The 20,256-nt window shown below is 39.4% G+C and overlaps 1 pseudogene; it reads right to left on the reverse strand.

Moving 5' to 3' along the window:
• Nucleotides 1-3,945: 3,945 nt before the first annotated feature.
• LOC114694613 lies at nucleotides 3,946-4,975 on the reverse strand (annotated as a pseudogene).
• Between the last annotated feature and the right edge of the window lie 15,281 nt (nucleotides 4,976-20,256).

A 20,256-nucleotide genomic window follows, 5' to 3' on the forward strand; every position in this document is an offset into this window, starting at 1 on the left:
CACACACACACACACACACACACATACACACACTAAAGAAATAAATAGAAGTAAAAACTTAAAAGAGAAAATAGGTATCACCTCAAAAATACAGAAATAAAAAAAAACAGAATACATATTAAATCTGGGCAATAAGTCCTCAAATTTAAGAAAGCATAACTCAAGACACTTTGTATATTTTTATTGATCAGAGATGTGAGTATATGAGAAAGAGTCACAAAAACATTCAGGGAAGGAAAGGAACAAAACTAAAAATGTAATTCTTATAGCTTGGGGGCTGGCTGCAGATATTAGTAGTGAGCTTGGCTGGCATGCTTGAAGCCCTGGTTTGATCCCCAGCGCCACATAAACTGAGCATGAGTGACACACACCTGTAATGCCACCACTTGGGAGGTGGGGGCAGAAGGTCAAAGGTTGCTACCTATTGAGTTTGAAGCCAGTCTGAACTACAGAACACCTAAAAACAAAACACCCCCATGATAGCTTTTAATTTAAATTAAATTTATGTTTAAATCAATGCATAAAACACAAAAAACGTGCTTAGTTATGGGATGTAGTGTCTTTGGATACTTGTACAGTTGCATAATGTGTAAATCAGGTTAAATGCATTATTTCCCTAAATATTTTAACTTTATTATGAAAGCTTTCAAAAATCTTTTCTTACAGTTTTTGAAATCGATGGTAGTTGTTATTTCTAAAGTCTCTCTAATGTGCAACAACATGCTAGAGTTTATCATTTCTAGTGAGCTGTGAGCTGGTACAAGCCAGCCAACCTTTTCCTGTATCCCTCATCCCACTGTTTCCAGGGTCTGTTAGCCACCGTTCCACTCCCACCTTCAACAAACTGTACATTTCCCCCACATATGAGTCAGATCACACAGCAGCTTCTTTCCTTCTTCCTTTGTGACAGGGCCTCACTCTGTAGCCCAGGCTGGCTTTGGCCTTACTATGTAGGCCAGGCTTGCCTGAAACTGGCAACCAGGCTGCAACACTCTTTTATTGGACTACTTCAATAGCACGCTGGTCTCTAGTCCCATCTACGTTGTTGCAAATGACGACAGGATTTCTTTCTCTTTGGGGCTGAATAGTACTCCATTGTGACTGTATGGTCTGTTCACTTCATTGTTCTAGCTTCTTGGCCATTGTGAATAGGGCTGCAATGAATGAGTAGATGCAGAGGCCTTTTAAACATGCTACCTTCATTGTCTTTGCTTGGGTACCCTGTTGTAGGATGGCTGTGTTGTGCGGTAGGTCTGTCTTTATTTCTTTTGGTAATGGCTGTACTAATTTATATTCCTATCAGTAGTGAAGGTTGTCTTTCTGCATCTTCACCAGTGCTTGTTATCTTTTGTCTTTTATTTCCCATCAAGATCTGACTATGATGTTGGCTTGGACTCCAGCTTGCCATCCTTGCACCTCCAGCACACTAGGACTATAGGTCCGCACCACAGGTCCTGCGCTGCTGTTTGTCTTGCCGGTATAAACCATCTTCACTGGGGTGCAGTGACTCCTCAGTCTGGTGTTCCTTTTCATGTCTTTGATGATCAGTGGTGGTGAGAAGGTTTTCGTATACGAATGTCTTCTTTTTAGAAGTCTCTATTTAGATTTTAAAATTATGTGTTTTGCTTTTGGCTCTTGGGTCTCTGGAGCCCCTTATAGATTATGGAGATTACCTCTTGTCAGACTCGTAGTGTGCAGGCTTTCCCCATCCTGTAGGTGCCTGTTTAGGCTGTTGATGCTTTCCTTTAGCATACAGAAGCTTTTTAGTTTGATGCAACTTCATCTGTCTGGTTCTGCTTTTGTTGCCTGCGCTTTGGGGATCTTGTCCAAAAGCCTTTGACCATTTCAAAATACTAGCGCATACACTATCATCATAAAAGTCTGATAACATAGGTACTTCATTAGGAGAGTTAAGTGACCACAACCCATAAGAGGCGCTAGCTAGTGTGAGGAGATGAGCAATTGTGGAAAAGTTGAAAAGATACCCAAGTGTTTAAACCCTAAACCAAAGCCATCCGATTGGAAGAAAGTGTTATATTCTTTAAATTCTAAGTGCTCATGAGAAGACATGGGGAAGTGGCCAGCACAGGTTCCATGCATTACACGCTGGTGACATACAGTCTAGCTCAGGACATCACAACTAAGTCCATTATGTAAAACATTAAATAGCACACTGGTTCATTAATTAAGTGCAACCACCTACTAAGAAAAGTACACATCTTAATTTCAATATATTTCTAAAAAGTTTGTTTAACATATGAAAAGAATTAACTGAGCAGAAGAAGGAATGTCAAAATCATTAAGTCAAAAGAAACATACATTCATCTTAAGAATTCTCCCTGATCCTCCTGCATAATGAGAGGCGAACCCCAAACCAAACATTGTACTGTAATGCTGAACCACAAAACCAACCGTTCCTGTTGAACGAAAATGAAACAATGGTTGAATGATCATTTTCCGTTCTACAGAGAGGAGGCACAGTCACTTCAATACAAAGAGAGCATGTGGAAGAGTGTACTGAATTGTGAAATTTAAATACTGGAAAGAGAGAAGAAATTCTACTATATACTTCAGGAGATAACAACTTAAAAATACTCCAAAGAATGCAGGAACTTAGAAGAAGTATTTCTGTGAGAATAGGAAATTGGATAAGGAATGCTAATAAAAGTTACGAGGTAAGGGTCTGGAGATGGCTCCGTGTTTAAGAGCACTTGCTGCTCTTGCAGAGGACCTAGGTCTGTTTTCCAGCACCTACATGGTGTCTTCTAACCATCTATAACTCCAGTTCTAGGAAGCTAATGCCCTCCCTTGATCCATATGTCATTCTTGTCCATTTAGGATTCCATTGGCATTGAAATGAATTTAACTAATCTGACATTTACATATTTAGACAATTTGTAGTTAAGTCTGCTGGTTCATTTCTCAACAAGGGACTAAGAGTTCATACGCACTAAGATAACTAGGATTAAAAAAATGTAGCTTGCTTTTACAGGTATGTAGAAATAATTGTGGACACATGTAGCAATTATTCCATGAGAGGCCATGTGGATATCAGTGAAGCCTCCTTACTTCCTTGGCTAAGTGGAAGACAGAAGTATTTTGTGGGTGGTATTCCAATTTAAGGAGGAAAATTGAGCTCATACAAGTAATTTGAAATAAACCACTTTCTGCCACTGCATAATCATTCAAAATAAGTAATTACACTCCCTTTTTAAATACATCTATAATTCCTAGTTTTCAGAATTGTGTGCTCTATCACCATACATGGTTTTATAGCCTGCATTCTGCAAAATGTGGCATGAGCTGAAATACAAACACTTTCCATGTTTTTCTTTTTGATTTTCTGTCCACTACTAATATAAATTGCTTCAGAAAGTAGAAATCACAAGACATGGATAGCTCTCTCCCCCCCCCCATCTTGAATTGAAGTGGGTCTGCTATGGAGGAAGTCTGCTGATGGGAACTTGAAGATAACAGAGGATTCAGGATGGGGAGGAAGAGTTTCTAGTAATACACAGAGAGAATCAGGAAATAAGACTGTCACTGACAATTGGAAGGGACATTCAAGGTGTTGTCTTGAAATCAGTTTTGGAGTAAGAAATAAAATTACTCTGTAAAAGATCAATATTGTATACACTGTATTAATCTTGATTTTTTCCTTGGCCCCAGAGTTATTACTCAGATATAAACAGGCTCAAAATGCAACTACCCCAATCAAAAAATGAACCTCACCATTTAGTTTTACTTGAAATTATGATCAGTGAATGACTTGGATGACTTGGTTGCAAGTGAGCATTGGGGCAGAAGGTTAATTTATTTGTTTATATGATCTCATGAGAGTTCTATTTTTGTACACATTTTCTTTTAAGCATCGTATCTTTTTTTTAGCAGATTTAATTCACTTTATTTATTTATTTATTTATTTATTTATTTATATAAAAACCTTTATGTGGTGGCCACAGCTAGAGCCTGGGTTCTCTGAACAGAGATTCTGGTGTGGGTTTTAGCAAGATGGTTAGTGAATTCCTGATAAGAAGATTTGGTGAACACAGTCTCTTTCCAGAGGTCGGGGGTCAGGTAGCTGTAGGTCTTGGAGATGGCATCAAAGGTGGCCTTGGCGAAGTTGCCCAGGGTGGCAGTGCAGCCCCTGGCTGACGTGTAGCAGTCATCAATACCGGCCACCATCAGTAACTTCTTAGGCACAGGAGCAGAGAGATGCCAGTGCCTCTGGGGACAGAGATGAGAGGCACCAACGCAGAGCCACAGCAGCCTGTCATTTTGCACGGAACAGTGTGAGCCTTGCCAATCTTGTTTCTCTAGTAGTCTCTCCACACAGAGACAATGGACAGCTTGGCCAAGATGATGGCCCCTCGGATGGCAGTGGCTACTTCCTTGGAGCACTTATCACCAAGACCAACATGACCATTGTAGTCCCCAATAGCGACAAAAGCCTTGAACCTGGTCCGCTGGCCAGCCCGAGTCTGCTTCTGCACTGACATGATCTTTAGAACCTCATCCTTTAGGGATGTGCCCAGGAAAAAGTTAATAATCTCGGATTCCTTAATTATTAAGGTACACAATATTTTCAGGAACACAATACAGCCACATTTCCTCTCTTTTTGTCTAAAATTAAAGAAAGCTTATAACTAATACAAGAAAAACTATCCAATAAGTATATGCAATATATACAGCCAAAAATTACATTAATGATGTCTAGTCCATTAACATTTGACAGTCTCCTCCAGTGACTTGATCTTCATGTACTTAACCAGGCAGCCCAGGTTGGTGACAGGGATCCACTCGTTGTCTTCAACTTTACCTCCACGAGCCCTGAGGCCTCAACCACGGCCACGGCCTCGACCACAACTGCGACCCCTAAGACCACAAGACCGCGGCTGAATCCTCTGTGGAAGTCTCTGCTGCCTCCTAATCCTGGGTCCCCGGGCCCTCCCGCTGCACTGGAGTCATCGGCCATTTGGTGTTTTCCGGAAGAAGAAGTGCATTGTATCTTCTAGTCAAAAGTGTACCCAGTGTCCTTAATTCGTTTTAAACTTGAATGAGGGCCAGTGAGATGGCTCAGCAGGTAAAGGCACTGGCCACCAAGCCTGACAACCTGAATTTGATCCCTGGAACCCTCTTTACGGAAGAGAAAAGTGACGAGCAATTTGTCCTCTAGCCTCTACACATGCACCATGGAAAGTGTGTGTGCGTGTGTGTGTGCACACACACACACACACACAATACAAATATATACACTAAATCAATGCAACATAATTTTTTAAAAGTCAGATGAATACAAGTTTATTTATAGATTTATCCAACATATATCATTGTCTTAAATGTTCCAGAAACATCTCACTATGTAGTACTGGCTGGCCTGGGGCTCACTATGTAGACCAGGGTCTCACAGAGATCTATCTGAATCTGCCTCTTGAGTGCTGGGATTAAAGTTATGTGTCACCATGCCCGGTTACTAGGATAAATTTTTTTTTTTTTTTGGTTTTTCGAGACAGGGTTTCTCTGTGTAGTTTTGCGCCTTTCCTGGAACTCACTTGGTAGCCCAGGCTGGCCTCGAACTCACAGAGATCCGCCTGCCTCTGCCTCCCGAGTGCTGGGATTAAAGGCGTGCGCCACCACCGCCCGGCTAGGATAAATTTTAAAAGCACTTGGAAGTCCATCTCTACAAAAGGGCCTTTTCTAGTATAGTATCGTAACCAGACGTAACTTGATTTTGTATGACACTATTTCTGGGAGCATGTGAACAAACATCCACTCAGCCTACATGGGAATAAACAGCAAATCAAAGCAATGATACCGCTGGAGGTCACCTTGGTGAATCAATGGTTTTACTGCAGTTACCTATATGACTTTGGCTAATTTCAGGTGCATAAGCAACTCAAAGACAGTTGCATCACCAAAGCCCACCCAGGCATGTGTGAAGATTCTCAAAATGTGGAAGTGGAGCACTTGTTGCTGGCTTTCAGGCAGTTCCGTGAGGGGAGGGTCTTCTCAGAGTTCTGACTGCTTATATAATCTTGGGGAGGGAAGAGCCTCCTGAATTCGACAGTTTCTGGGACTTCCTGAGACTTGTGAATTATCAACTTTCTGAGTCTCATTGAGTCTCCCTCTATAATTTTACTGAGTCTTACTGAGTTTCCCTGTAGGATGGGGTATTTTAATTTGTGGAAATTGTTTCTTAGCACCTGACCCCATACCATCTTAACCGGCAGAGGTACAATGAGCTTGAACTGTGTCTCTCTTCCATGCCAACTCACTTCTGATTCAAGGGAATGGAAAACATTGTATCATTATCTCTTAGAGAAGACAACAACAGCAGCATCATGAAAACAAAAACACTCAACATCGTTATAAGAGCATGCCCAATACAATGAAAAATTTCGCTAACTAGTTCAGAATATGAACAGCATAGGATGGTGGTATGAATAACTTACTTTATTGTACTGCATAGATATTCAGTGTTTGCTTACATTGGCAGCTACACAGTGCATTAGCATGTAGTAGAATGAGGATGTATACAAAGGATAGCACACAGTATTTGTGAATAAAAGTAAAATCTAGTTAGGAGAAAACCAAGAATATTCAAAGTTATACATCCCAATGACAAGCACACAGTGTATTCTATAACTACCAGGCTGACCTTTCATTTTCATTTTTATTTTTTTTAATTAAAGAACTGTAAATTGCATTGTGATTAAGACTTGCATCACCACCCTGGACAGAGCCCACATACTACTGTAGATTTAACTCGTTTATCAGTTACTTATTCATTCTAATGCTTTAATAATGCTTCATGTCATTGATATGCAGAAATGCGCACAGTGGGAAGCAACAAATGGCCCCCTCCCTTCTGCACAGTCACCACTTGGAGCCACATGCTTCCTTCACTGCAGTCACATGGAATATGGGGTTACTTAAATACAAATGCTGCACAAACAACTTCTTACAGGAAAGTCACAAATTAAACCAAGGTATTTTACAAATGTATTACAAAAATGCCATAAAAACCAAAGCCACTCCAGTTCTCCAGTATCTCAAGAACCAACAGCGTGTCTTTGGCTGATGAGGCCTTGATGCCATGGCACATAGGTTAGCATCTTCAGACAAACCTGGCTGTTGCCTTTGCTAGGCTCTTGAATCACACCAGTGGCCGGCTTTGGAATCTTTCAGTTTTTTTTTTTTTTTTTTTTTTTTTAATTTTTACTTACTTATTTATTTATTTATTTTGAAATTCTGGATGACTTACCAACCTCTGGAAAGCTGACTACCTACTAATACTAAGAAGCTTTCTGGATTTCTGCTGAGGTAGAAATTCCTGAATGTGCCAAGGTCCTGGGCTCATGAGGGTGGTGTTCTTTCAGCCCATGGGTAGAGGGAATTCTTTTCCTGGAAGCTTTGATGGCCTGCTGTTTGTATCTGGCTTTCCCAATCAGTGGACTTAAGAGCAAGCCATTTGGTTCTGGTCATTCCTTTTACCCAAAGGCCAAGTTCTAAACCCTTTCTCCCACTGTCCTGCACACTCAGTGAGCTGTAGCTGCCAAGCAAGGAAGTCAAGTTTTTTTTCCCCACCCAGAGCTTACACTCATATTTTTATTGGTACAAATTTAAGCTGTTTTTGGTTGATTTTAAAATTGGTCTGGGGATGGAAAGGTGGCTCCACAGATAAGAGCACCAGCTGCTTTTCTGGGGAACCTGAGTTTGGTTTGGTTCCCAACACCCACATCAGGCAGTTCACAACTGTCTGTAACTCCAGCTCCAGGGGATTCAAGACCTCTGGTTTCCGTGGGCTACTGCACTAATGTACACATGCCCATGTGCAGGTACACACACTACACATAATTTTTAAAAACTAAAATAAATCTTTAAGAAAAGTCAGCTTCCCATACCTACTTTTTAAAAACTTGAAGACAGATTTAATATGGTTTTTGTATTCGTGAAGCTAAGTTGATAAAAGTGATAATGTTTACACTCTCCTGGTTTTTAGTAGTGAATAGACCCAAACTTCACATTCAGATAAGCATCTTAGTATTTTGGGAATTATTTACTTTTTAGAAAGAAGATGTTCTTCAGATGGGTTAGATAATAATTTTGTCATTGATTTATTGTTGCAACAACAGAAATGAGCAGATTAATAGATTCTGGCTTCTCTTTCTTCATGCTGTTGCTGCATAGATTCATTCAGTTGAAAGATGTTGTTTGGTTGAATTTACACAAGTTTAGCAATGTGTGCATTAAAGCTGCATTTCCCCAGAATAAAAGCTGATTTCTCAGACCCTAAAACACACCAGGAGTTAAATACCACTTAGCCAGTCAAATAAGAGGTATTTTTGAAGCATTACAAAAGGAAAGAATAGACAAATATTATGGCCCAATGATTCCAATAAATACAAATGATCCCAAACCCACAAACTAGGAATCAAACATAAGCAAGGCCCAGTTTCTCTCAATGCTCTGGAGAAGACACCATGGGAATAATTATAATGCCGAGAAAAGCTTAGCAAATTAGAGCTTGATTCCAGTCCCAGTACAAGCTTTTGCAATGAAGAAAGAAAAAAGGACTTGTGCCTCATACATGGTGCAGGTGACCACTCTGGTTGTGCATCTGAAATCACACTCCTTGGCTGCACACCCACTTCCACGGCAGATACTGCCTCTTTTATTTTTATTTTTTTTCCTTCATGAACCAGAATGAGGTGATCTGAATCTAGGAGGAGTCTATTTCTTCCCTAGATGCATATGTACAATTCTTATTAATTTTAATGAGAATTATGTTTGCACATTGAGGCAGAATAAATCCCCGAGGGAAGAATCTTGCCCTTGGATGCATACTCATAATTTCCATTAAAGAGACTGAACCCCAAGGGAATCATACATGGGTGCCTGAGGGCAAAATCTGACCCTGCATAAAAACAAAGAAAAAAAGAAAAACCTCAAAATGAAAAGCCAAAATGAAACCACTACATAAATTCCCAGGTCATCCTAGACTTGTAGATGACCAAAATATAAATGTAAACATTCAGTTCCTGACTCCTGTAAAGCTGAAACAGCCATCATAACAGAGTCCAGTCTTCCAGCTAGGGTACTGTTGAGAAACAATAGTGTACACAAGGTAGACTGCATGGTGCGTTTCTAAAACAGAAACACAACTGCCAAAACAAGAGACACAATTATCGATCACTGTATTAATGAAGGAAGTGTCTGACTTCATGACTGTAGCCTCCACAGGGGACATCAAGGATTATGGACAATTTACGTGGTTTTGTCAGTGAATCCTGCACACAACTTTTAAAGTGGCCCTAATATCTAATGGATACTCTCAGGGCAGGGATCTGCGTGAAGGAGATATGATTGATGGTCTTTCATTCCTAATTCACTGTTTATACTTGTAGCCAGCCTTCTGGGAAAATACCTCATTCATCAGGGTATTAGTGAATTCAACCAACGTATGGCACCTTCATTTTAACAAACTAAAGGAGAAAAGCTAAATAGGGGAAATTGACAACCATCTCTGATTCTATGATAATGCAATTAGGCTGCTCCTCTCCAGAGCTTTGCTAATTCACAGAACAGCTTCAGTCGGCAGGTCATAAATATATGATCATTTTTCACACTTTGAAAAGTAATGATGCCTTGACGTGAATCAATAAATCTTGGTGAAGTCCTTTATACTTTTATGTTTGCCATGCTCTGCAAGTCAGTTTCAAAACTCGTGTGTATTAAATCTGACTTGCTATCCAGCCTGTGTTTACATAATCTAATTTAACAAAGTCTCAAATAAACGTGTAAATGAAGTGTTTATAGTAAGCACAAGGAAAGTTTCCCTTTCATTGAGAAAGTGTGATATGGTGCATCAAACTATTTTAATTTGCACCCTGAAATACTCATATTTGCAAATGTGCCACATACAGAGAGCTGTTGCTCCTAAAATTTGGTAGTTTCTATATTGAGCTTTGCATGTTATGCTCAATAACTGAATTAAAAAAATTCTACTGCATACAACACAGTGTGTAATGCATTATTTATCTGAAATGGATCTGTTGCCACACATCCAGAAAATGTTAATATTTATCCCCAAGACCAAAAAAGGGGGAGGGGCTTTGCTCATCTTTCTCAAACAATTGCATAAAAATAAGTGGCGTGCACACACACACACACACACACACACACACACACACACACACACACACACTAAGTGGCAAATATACACAGCAGCATAGCACTTTTCTAACAATCATAGTTCCCCAGGCTCTACAGGGAATAAGAAGATGGACAGGCTAATGAATACAGCAGGTAGCAAGTGGTTGAGGTTTGCTTAAGAATGAATTATCAAACAGCTACAAATTGCCAATTTAAAGAGGTTACACCACACAGTACATAGCATTTTATTTTTTTTTATTCCTGGAACGGCTGACAATTTTCCTGGATGAAAACTGAAATGATACTAAATCATAAATGTACCTGCTGTGCTGTCATTCCCATTAAACGCCTCCTTTGTTTTGTTTATTCACTGTTCATGGCCACAAAAAAATGCAGTGCTTTATGAAGGGGGGGGCAAGCAGCATTTTTATTAAAGATCTAGATGACAGTATGTCTTAAAATTAAAAATAAAACAATTGGTACTTGACTTCCAAGACTTTCACAGTCATTTGGACATGGTAATGAAAACAAATACTACATAGAAAATAGTTGGAGAAGTGTTGGTGCTTTGTGCTAAATCTCCATTATTCGGTGCTTGCTATGATGAGCAATTGATATGATACACTGCCTGTAAGCAGACTGCATCTTCTAACACACAGGAAAGGTGAGGAGAAAGGCTAATTCCACTGAGTGAAATCCAAATTTTATCTTGAGTTCTGTCAATGTTGCCTCAAGCATTCATGTCCCTTATAGGAGTGATCATATTGAGCAAAAGTCAGCAGTGACCAGCACAGTACAGCTTTATGATAACTTTAATTTTTCAAAATTAGAAGGCAAAATCAGAAACTGTTTCACAAAAGGGGGCTGGAGAAAACCTTCAAATAGTAGCAAAGGGATACTGATGGTCACCTCCCACCTAATAATTACGTTTGTGTATGTAGATATACATTTGTGTGTGTGTGTGTGTGTGTGTGTGTGTGTGTGTGTGTGTGTGTGTGTGTGTGAATCCACATATATCATGGCACACATGTTGAAGTCAGAGGAGTCCTCAGGGATGGGCCAGAGTCTCCAGACAGTCTGTTGTCTCTACCTCCCTGTGGGAGCATTGGAATTACAGATGCTTATGGTACATGTTTGCTTTTATGTGGGTTGTGGAGATCTGCACTTAAGCCCTCATACCTGACAGCAAACACTTTTAACCACCAAGTTGTCTCCCATCCCCTATAGAGGGATTTTTATTCTTCAGATCTATATACAGCACAATACTTTTGTATTTCTTACAGAGGACCCTAGTTTGATTTCAAGGTAAAGTATGCAGTATCCTCCAAATAACCACATTACTTCAAAACAGATTGAGAGAAGTGGTGGGAAACGTCCTCTAAAATCACTGGACTGGATCTCATGTCTTGCCATCTATTTCTGACCACGTGTCTGTTGGTGTCCTGGAATCTATTTTATGAAGGTCACTGCAAGGAAAATCTATGGATTAATGATGCAAGGTAGCAAGAATTTAGTGACAGTAGGTCTAACCTCAGCTGAGTGACAGCAGAATTGGGAAAGTAAAGCAGTAGGGCAAACAAGACAGGGGCTGTTGGGGCGGCAGCAGGGAGGCCGCAGGGGTCACTCTGATGGGCCTTGTCACTTCCCCATTCATCAAGCAAGGGCAGACAGCTCAAATCATTTACCAGATGGGGTAGCTCGTAGGTTTACACACCTGATATGAAGCCATCCGTCATCTGATAACACGGAGGTTGGGCTACAGCTGGCTGTGTGCTAGCAGCTTGAGTGCACATGTGATGGTCTCGAGCCAGGGAGCAGACTTCATGGGGTTGCAGTCCTCCACTAGACCACAGAACAGGTGGACGCCGAGAGACAGTGAAAAACTCCACCGTGTGGTCCAGAGGTTAGGACTGCACTCGCTGCTGCATTTGAACAGCCATCATGGCCAGCTGGTGCTGACCCTGAATTAGGTCAACTTTAGACTGGCTAGAGGACAGACTTGAAAGATACACAGGAAGATGCAGGAAACCTGGATTCTACTGGAAGAACTTTTGTGTTATCACACACACACACACACACACACACACACACACACACACACTTAAATCAAAGGCTTAGAGAGACAAATTTTCTCTAAAACCCAACTTTGTTTTTTCTCCTTAAAAAATGGTAAACAAAGCATCCTGATAATTTTTAAAGGGGGAGGGGTAGGAGTAACCTCTAGGGAATCATCATGAATCCTGTTATTTTGTGCTCACCATGGAGAAAACTAATGTAACAAAGAGAATCAGACAAAGAGACAAATTATGCGCACTTAAACTGAAAGTGTTTATTGCCATGTGAAATATAATTATGATGATTTAAAATGTTCTCTGCTCAGACAGGCTAGAGCATACTGGAATAAGGGCCAGTCTTTCAAAAGAGAAAGAGCCTTTCCCTCAGTTCCATAGGAGCATGGAAAATGGGGCCAAGCAGAGGGTAGCCTCCTTTTTTTCACTCTGGTGGACTGTGTGGGAAAGCAACCTTTTATTTGTCAAAATTAAAGCCATTCATTTGGAGAGTCCATAACGGAGATAACACGTTAACTAGTAAAGACTTAATCCTCTTATGTCCTTAGTGGAATAAAATAAAGAAGTTTATTCTGCTTAGCGTGTGACACTCCTTATTGTCATAATTCCCAGTGAGGTTCTCCTCTGCAGCATACACCACTTGGATCCTCTCATTTCTAAGTTAGATGGGTGACTTGCGGTTTCCCTCCTAAATGCCCTGTGCCTGGAGACAGTTCTCGTGAGTGTGATAGGCAGCTGTGTGAGGGTGGAGCTGCTCCTGATGTGGTTTCTGCACCAAGTTCCCATTCTTTCCCCTCTTCACCTTTGCTTTGGGATAAATCTGTGTCCTGGAGACAGATATTCCTTCTACTCCTACTAAGGTGAGAAATTTAAATGTTTATTCACACACACAAGAAAAGCCAAATCAAACGGAAAGCATGGCCCTCATCTCTGATAGTATTGAACCCTCAGGCTTTTTCTTAAAAAAAAAAAAAAACAAAACACTTCTTTGTATTGTTGTGCTCAAATAGTCAACCTTGAATGTAATAAAGTTGTTATTGAGATGAAATGTTAAAAACATATGTAGTACAGAGATTTGTAACATGGAAAAGAAAGACTACTAGGTCCACTTCTGTTCAGATATTACACTTGTTCCAAGTCTCTAGGAAACTTTAGGAAGATTCTCAACTTCTCTACATTAAAAGATTTTTTAAGTCATAGAAATGTGACCATTCAGTGTTTTTTATTTTGAAATGCTTGTCTTGATGGTCTAGAAAATTAAACAGGACATTGCACTAAATCACCACCATGATGCTTGTCAACATGATAAAAATCTCTATTATTAGTGATAGTTATTTTCTATAAATGTACATGTAAAATGAATTGCGTTACTCATAATAAACAGGAAAAATTTTACATTTTTCCTCTAACAGTGTTCACAGAAGGTTATATTCTGCTAGTGGCCATGCAAGGTATTAGGGAGAAAAAACATTGGTGTCACAGCTCTTCCTCAGGACCTAGGCCAAGGTTCTTAAGGCTGTACAAACAAACAAAAACCCCGTGTTTTTGGCAAAAATTTAAATATATATGAAAGCAAAATGTCTATCTACAAAGGAATACAGCCAATGGCACCTATATAGGGTAGATGAAGTTTAAGCTTGAGTTTTCTGCTTTTACTTTATCTATTAGTTCTGTTTTTAATTAACAAATTAATTAATGTCTTTATTTATTTGTTGTGTGCACAGAGATGTAAGTGTCAGAGGGCAACTTGTGGGGTCGGTTGTCTTTTTCCATCATGTGGGTCTCAAGGGTCAGACTCAGGCCACCAGACTTGGGGACAAGTACTTTAACCCACTGAGCCTATTTATGCCTTCTTAGCTCTGAACGCTTTCCTCACAGTTCATTTTTGCCCTAGAAAGATAATACTCTAGACACATTATATTAAAATAATAGTTAAAATATAACATCACTTTTCTAGCATTATATTTTCACTGTTTGACATGTATATATTTAATTATGTATATGTAATATGTATTGTACACACACACACATATATACATACATATAACATATTGCGATTATGTTCACTCTTCCTCCCTTGCTTGTTATCTCTTGTTCCTGTCCTTCTGAACTACTTTTCCTGTCTTGTCCTTCAGCGACTATACCACTGAAGAAAACGACACACCTTCCCACACAACTGTTATGAGTCAGTGGCTCCAAGGGAAGGGTGGGGTCCCGTGGGTGATTCCTCCATCCAGCTGTGGAAGGTTGAGGGTCCCGTGCTGGGGGAGCTGCACCGCTGCCGTGGCTGTCGTATCTGGAAGGCAGTGCTTCATGGCACCAGGAGGTGGTGGCATACGCCTTTAATCCCAGCACTGGGGAGGCAGAGCCAGGCAGATCTCTGTGAGTTCGAGGCCAGCCTCGTCTACAGAGTGAGAAAATTACACAGAGAAACCCTGTTTTGAAAAACCAAAAAAAAAAAAAAAAAAAAAAAAACCAAAAAAGTACATATAGGTAAAATGTTAATACACATAAAACACTAAAAAAATCTAAAAAATTATAAAAATTAAAAATATTTTTTATTAGTTCTTTGAGAAGTTAAAAAACTGTATTTGGTCATATTACTTTTTCCCTCTCTTAAGTCCCTCTGAGATCCATCCCTTTCCCTACTAATGTCACTTTGTTTCCTATTTTTTGTTGTTTGTTTTCTGGAAGATCCACCAAGCCTAATTACTGCTGCCCATACACTCTTGGCTGTGTGGTCATCCACTGGACCTGCCAGGACCACACTCTTACAGAAAACTGACTCTTTTCCTGGCAGCTATCAATTGTCAATACGTTCTTAGCTAGGGATGAAACTTGATGCCCACCTACCCACTCCAGGCTGGGGTTTTCCTGGTCGAGTTTATGCAGGGCTTGTATGTGTTGTCACAAACATGGTGACTTCATATGTGCCACTACCATGCTGTGTCCAGAAAACATTATTTCCCTGTAGTCACCCTCCATCTCGGGTCCTACAGTCTTCTTGACCCCTCTTCTAGGATGATGACTGAGCCTTGGGAGGACTGGATGTGATACAGATTATCTCAGGTAGAAATGAGCATTCTGTAGTCTCTTATTCTCTGAGTGTTTTCCAGTTGTGGGTTTCTGTGTTGTCATCTACTGCAAGAAGAAGCTTCTGTGATGATGACTGAATATTGCTATAGTGGTAAGGCATTAGGAGCTGGTTTGATTTTATGGCCATTAGCAGAAAGGTAGCAGCAGGTTCTACTCTAGCACTCAGTGCCACACATTCTTGGTCCAGCTAGCGGATCCAGCTATAGGTTTCATCCTGTAGAGTGGATCTTAAATCCAGTCAGAGATTGAATAAATACTCCATGATATTCATGCCACTGTTTTGCCAGTGAGCATGGTTTGCCCAGGTAGTCATTATGGTAGCTTGTAAGATTCACAGTGAGGGTAAGACTGGTGATGATTCTTTCTTCCAGTAACAAGTACAACATCTTCCATCACTATGAGAGCTAGTCTGTAGGGATGAAGTGTCCCGATCACTGCCAGCTTGATTTCTCCATAGTCTATGATTCAAGCATGTGGTATTTTTAACAATAGGATCTTACCTTCAAGTTCTGGAGGTAACCAAGGACAATAGCTTGGAATGTTTGGGAGTCTTTGGGACCCCATCTCCAACAGCTCACAAAATGGTAATCTATTCCTGGCACTGGACTTTTTGTTAGCCTGTGGTGTCTAGTAGGGGCTATGTCACCCTGTTGTAAGGTAACTCCACTTTTATGTATGTGTATACATACATATACAAGTAAGCTTTCCATGGGTTAAGTGGGTAGAGGATGGGAGAACAGGATAGAGGAAGGAATATAGAATGGGAATATTAACACTAAAGATCTTTTGAAAAAGTTTTATAAAACATCACATTTTATGAAACTCATTTCTTTATATCCACATAATTCAAAGGAAACCAAGCATATGTCTATAATAATATGGAAACAATATAAACTTCTCTGCTAAATTTGATGTGACACATAAAATGGGCCTACCACTGCTTTAATTAATATGAGAAATGTTTTCACATATTTTAGAAGAGAGATTAGTGATTAAAATAATATATTCTCTTCATCTGTGGCTCATAGTAATTTGTTTTCATAAAAATTTGGGAATATACCAATGCATTTTACTGTATGAGGTACAAAAACTGCAGAGTAAATAAGATGGGTATAGACAGTCACTTAAGGTGGCAGCCCTAGAGTTTATTTCTATAAAAGAGATTTATTATAAATTCAATGGACAAATAATGAAAATCATTTTATGGAGGGTATATGTTCATTCAGTCATTCTTAGTAGGGACAATTATATTGGAATTCTTAGTAGATTTGAGAAAAGGTAAAGTTCACTTCAATTTGATAGAATAGTATAAGCTCAAAAGGACTTTTAACAAGAAAAAGAATATTTTATTTATTTACTAAACAAATATTTAAAGACATATGTCAAACATCCAAGTAGCCTTGTGAATTCATACTTTGAAATAGTCTTTGATTCTAATGTATATTACTGGAATATATGGCAATGGTGATGACGGTGCTGGTGGGTGTGATGCGATGATGATGGTGATGATAGTTATAATGATGATTAGTCTGAGTCAAGCTCTAGTTATATAGCTCAAGCTGGTCATGAACTTGCTATGCAGATTTTACAAATCCGCAATTTACTATCATCTTGCTTCAGCTTCCCGAGTGTTGGGATTGTAGGCATACATCACCATGCCTGGTTATGAGATATACTTTTAGTATATCTCAAATGTAAAGTGTAAATAGATACACCAAAGCAACAAATATATGGAGTAAGTGTCTCCATTGACATAGTTAATGGATGTACAGACAATTGCTCTGTAGGAGGTCGTAGAGTAGAACCAACTTCACTACTTGAAACCTCAGTCTGGGTGATGTGCTTCTCTTATTGACAAGGCTACAAAAAAGGAAAAGTGGTTTCTGGGAAATCAAGAAAAACAGAAAAGAGCACATGGGACTTTGAACCAAGTCTCAAGAGGACTTTGACAGGGACTGTGTATTTCTTTACAACTTTGTTGTATAAGGGCAGTTTAAAAAAAAAAAAAGCAAGACATAGTTTTAATATGAGAGGTTTAGGGAAGAGGATGAAAGAATCAAGAAGCACAAAGGAACAGATGAAGGATGCAGTCCTGGAGTACTTTTTATACTCACAGGGCAGAACAAATCAAGTATTACAGAAGAGATAACACCAAAACTATGGGCTTGATTTTTTGTCTTATAACATTTCCCTTCATAAGCCTTGTCAGGTGCCTCAGGCCCAGATTCCAGCTACCTGGAAGTCTGAAACAGGAGGGTTTCAAGTTAAAGGCCTACCTGGGATACAGAATGAGTTCAATGTCAACCTTGACAGCATGCTTTGACATTGTCCCCAACTACAATGTGAAAAGGGAGCTGAGAATGCAGCTCATTGGTAACAGTGCTTGTCTGGCATGCAGAAAGACCAAGGTTCTATTCCTAAGTTTTCATGAAAAAAATTTACAGAGTAGAACCACCTGCAAATATTTTAACACAAATATGCTTAGGATATTTTGTAAAAAACTACATCCATAAAGAACAACAACAAAATGAGTGAGTTAGGAAAGAGCAATCAATAATCTCAAAAGCTAATAAAACCAGTGGGGAAGACCTGGGAGAAGATGAGTTAGGAGAAAGAATGTGGTCGAAATATATTTTATACAAAATAGTTTAATAATTAAATTAAAAAATCAAGAAAACTGTATAGACAAGGGAATACCTTACAAATTGAGATCTTTATATCACAACAGCGCAGAAAGGCAAGCACCTCACCCTGAAAGAGAAGCATAGGACAGTGCCGTCTGACCTCAGCCAGCTGTTGTCTGTACCTACCCTACAGCTGCTTCCACAAAGTCAGAAATAGCCTGTGTGTGTGGCTCTGAAGAGTGGCCTTTTGCTCCTTGAGTTTGAGCTAGCTTGCTACTCCTACCAAGAAATGTCTGCCAGGAGGCTGAGCCCTGTGGCAGCATTAGCCTTTGAAGAGAGCAGTCTTAGTGAGAAGTTGATTACACAGGACCTTGTCTCCCCTGAGAGGGGCAGCAATTCATTTTGGCTAGATTTGACATATATTCTGGGTATGGAGCCTCTTTTTCTGCCCTTGGGAGCTCAACCCATACAGCATGTCTGATTCAGTGACACAGAACATTACAAAAATCACCACAGACTAGTAACAGCAGGGCAGATGTGGCACATGGCCAGGGTCCTATCTCATTACAGTGCCTCCAAAGCTGCGGGGCTGGCAGAGGAACAAGTGTAACCAGTGGTGTGGCTGATTGCCTCCATCCTATGGACATATATTGCAGTGTATAGTGCGTTCAGATTTTTTCCAGTGCTTTGGTTCTTTACAAATAAAGCTCCCATGATCTCTTATGAAGAGGCATTATAAAAAGTAGCTTTAAATCATAATTATTTATTTCCTCTCTCTCTCTCTCTCTCTCTCTCTCTCTCTCTCTCTCTCTCTCTCTCTCTCTCTCGTGTGTGTGTGTGTGTGTGTGTGTGTGTGTGTGTCTCCCAGGTATGCACATGCCACAGTGATTGTGTGGAGGTCAAAGGACAACTCGTGAGAGTCAGTTTTCTTCTACCACAGCATCCTGGGATGAAAGAGGTTGTTTGCTTGGTGACAAATGCTGGCCTTACATAGAAGTCTTTGCATAGACTTACATTTTCACTTCTTTGGAGTAAATGACTGAAACCTAATTTCTGGGGTGTATGGCAGATTAATATTTAACTGTATAAGAAACTGCTAAAACATTCCCCCAACAACTGTATCACTTTTCATTCCTACAAACAAGTATGAAGTTTCTTTGCTAGTATTTGAGATTCTAAGTTTTAGGGAAAAAATGTCATTCTAGAAGGCTTCTACTGCTATCCCTTGTATTTTCATTTGCATTTCTCTAATAATGCTTTTGTATAATAATGCAATAATGTAAAAATGCATTTGGCCATTACATTTGTTCATATTTAGTCTTATAAATGAAATGTGTAAATATTTTGATTTTTTGCTCACTCTTTGAATTATGAAAGTTTTGTGCAAATCTTCAATTTTTTTAAAAATTTGTAATAATTTTGCCAGGCAGTGGTGGTGTACACTTTTAATCCCAGTCCTTGGGAGACAGAGGCAGGAAGATCTCTGATTTTGAGGCCAGCCTGGTCTGCAGAGTGAGTCCCAGGACAAACAGGACCACAGAAAGAAACTCTGTCTCTTGAAAAACCAATTCCACCTCCCCAAAAAAGAAAAAAACAAAACTAAACAACAAAAAACCATAAAAATTTCATTAAAAATTATTCAACTTTTATAACATCTATTTTTCCATTTTTCTTGTATACACTTCTGGTGCAGATTGGAGAATTATTACATAAATCAAGGCCACAAAGAACTTTCAGTCTTTTCACCCAGAAATTGCATAGTTTTCTTTATACACAAAGCTCAATGATGTTTTAGAAACTAAATATTTTATATTCCTAGGCAAGTGTTAGAGTTCATTCTTTTGCATATAGATGTCACAACATACATGTTGACAGCAAAACTATCTCTCTATGGAGTTAGCTTTTCACCTTTGTCAAAAATTGACCACACGTGTGTAGACAACGGGAAAAAACTTTAATATTAACTAATACATGTTGTAAAAAGTTGAGAAGTCAGTGTACAGAATTGCAGATACCTGCCTCATCTCTGCACACATGTCCCTCATTAGTAAAACTTCACTCTATGCCAGTATGTTAACTATAGTGAATGAAATGATGTTGGAATATTATTAACTATTATCAATAGTTTATTTTGCTTCTTTGTTGTGCTAGAAAATTTTATCCTTACTTAGTTGTGCTGTACAATCGAATGGTCTCAGGGTATGTAGCAGTCATTGAGAACTTGTAGAGAATGATTTTCAGCATCATAACAGTCTTTGCTCCGGGCATTCACTCACACCTGTCTTCCTTAGAACCTTGGACAACAATTTGCC

This window comes from Peromyscus leucopus, chromosome 2 (genome assembly GCF_004664715.2).
Source record: "Peromyscus leucopus breed LL Stock chromosome 2, UCI_PerLeu_2.1, whole genome shotgun sequence".
Lineage (NCBI taxonomy): Eukaryota > Metazoa > Chordata > Mammalia > Rodentia > Cricetidae > Peromyscus > Peromyscus leucopus.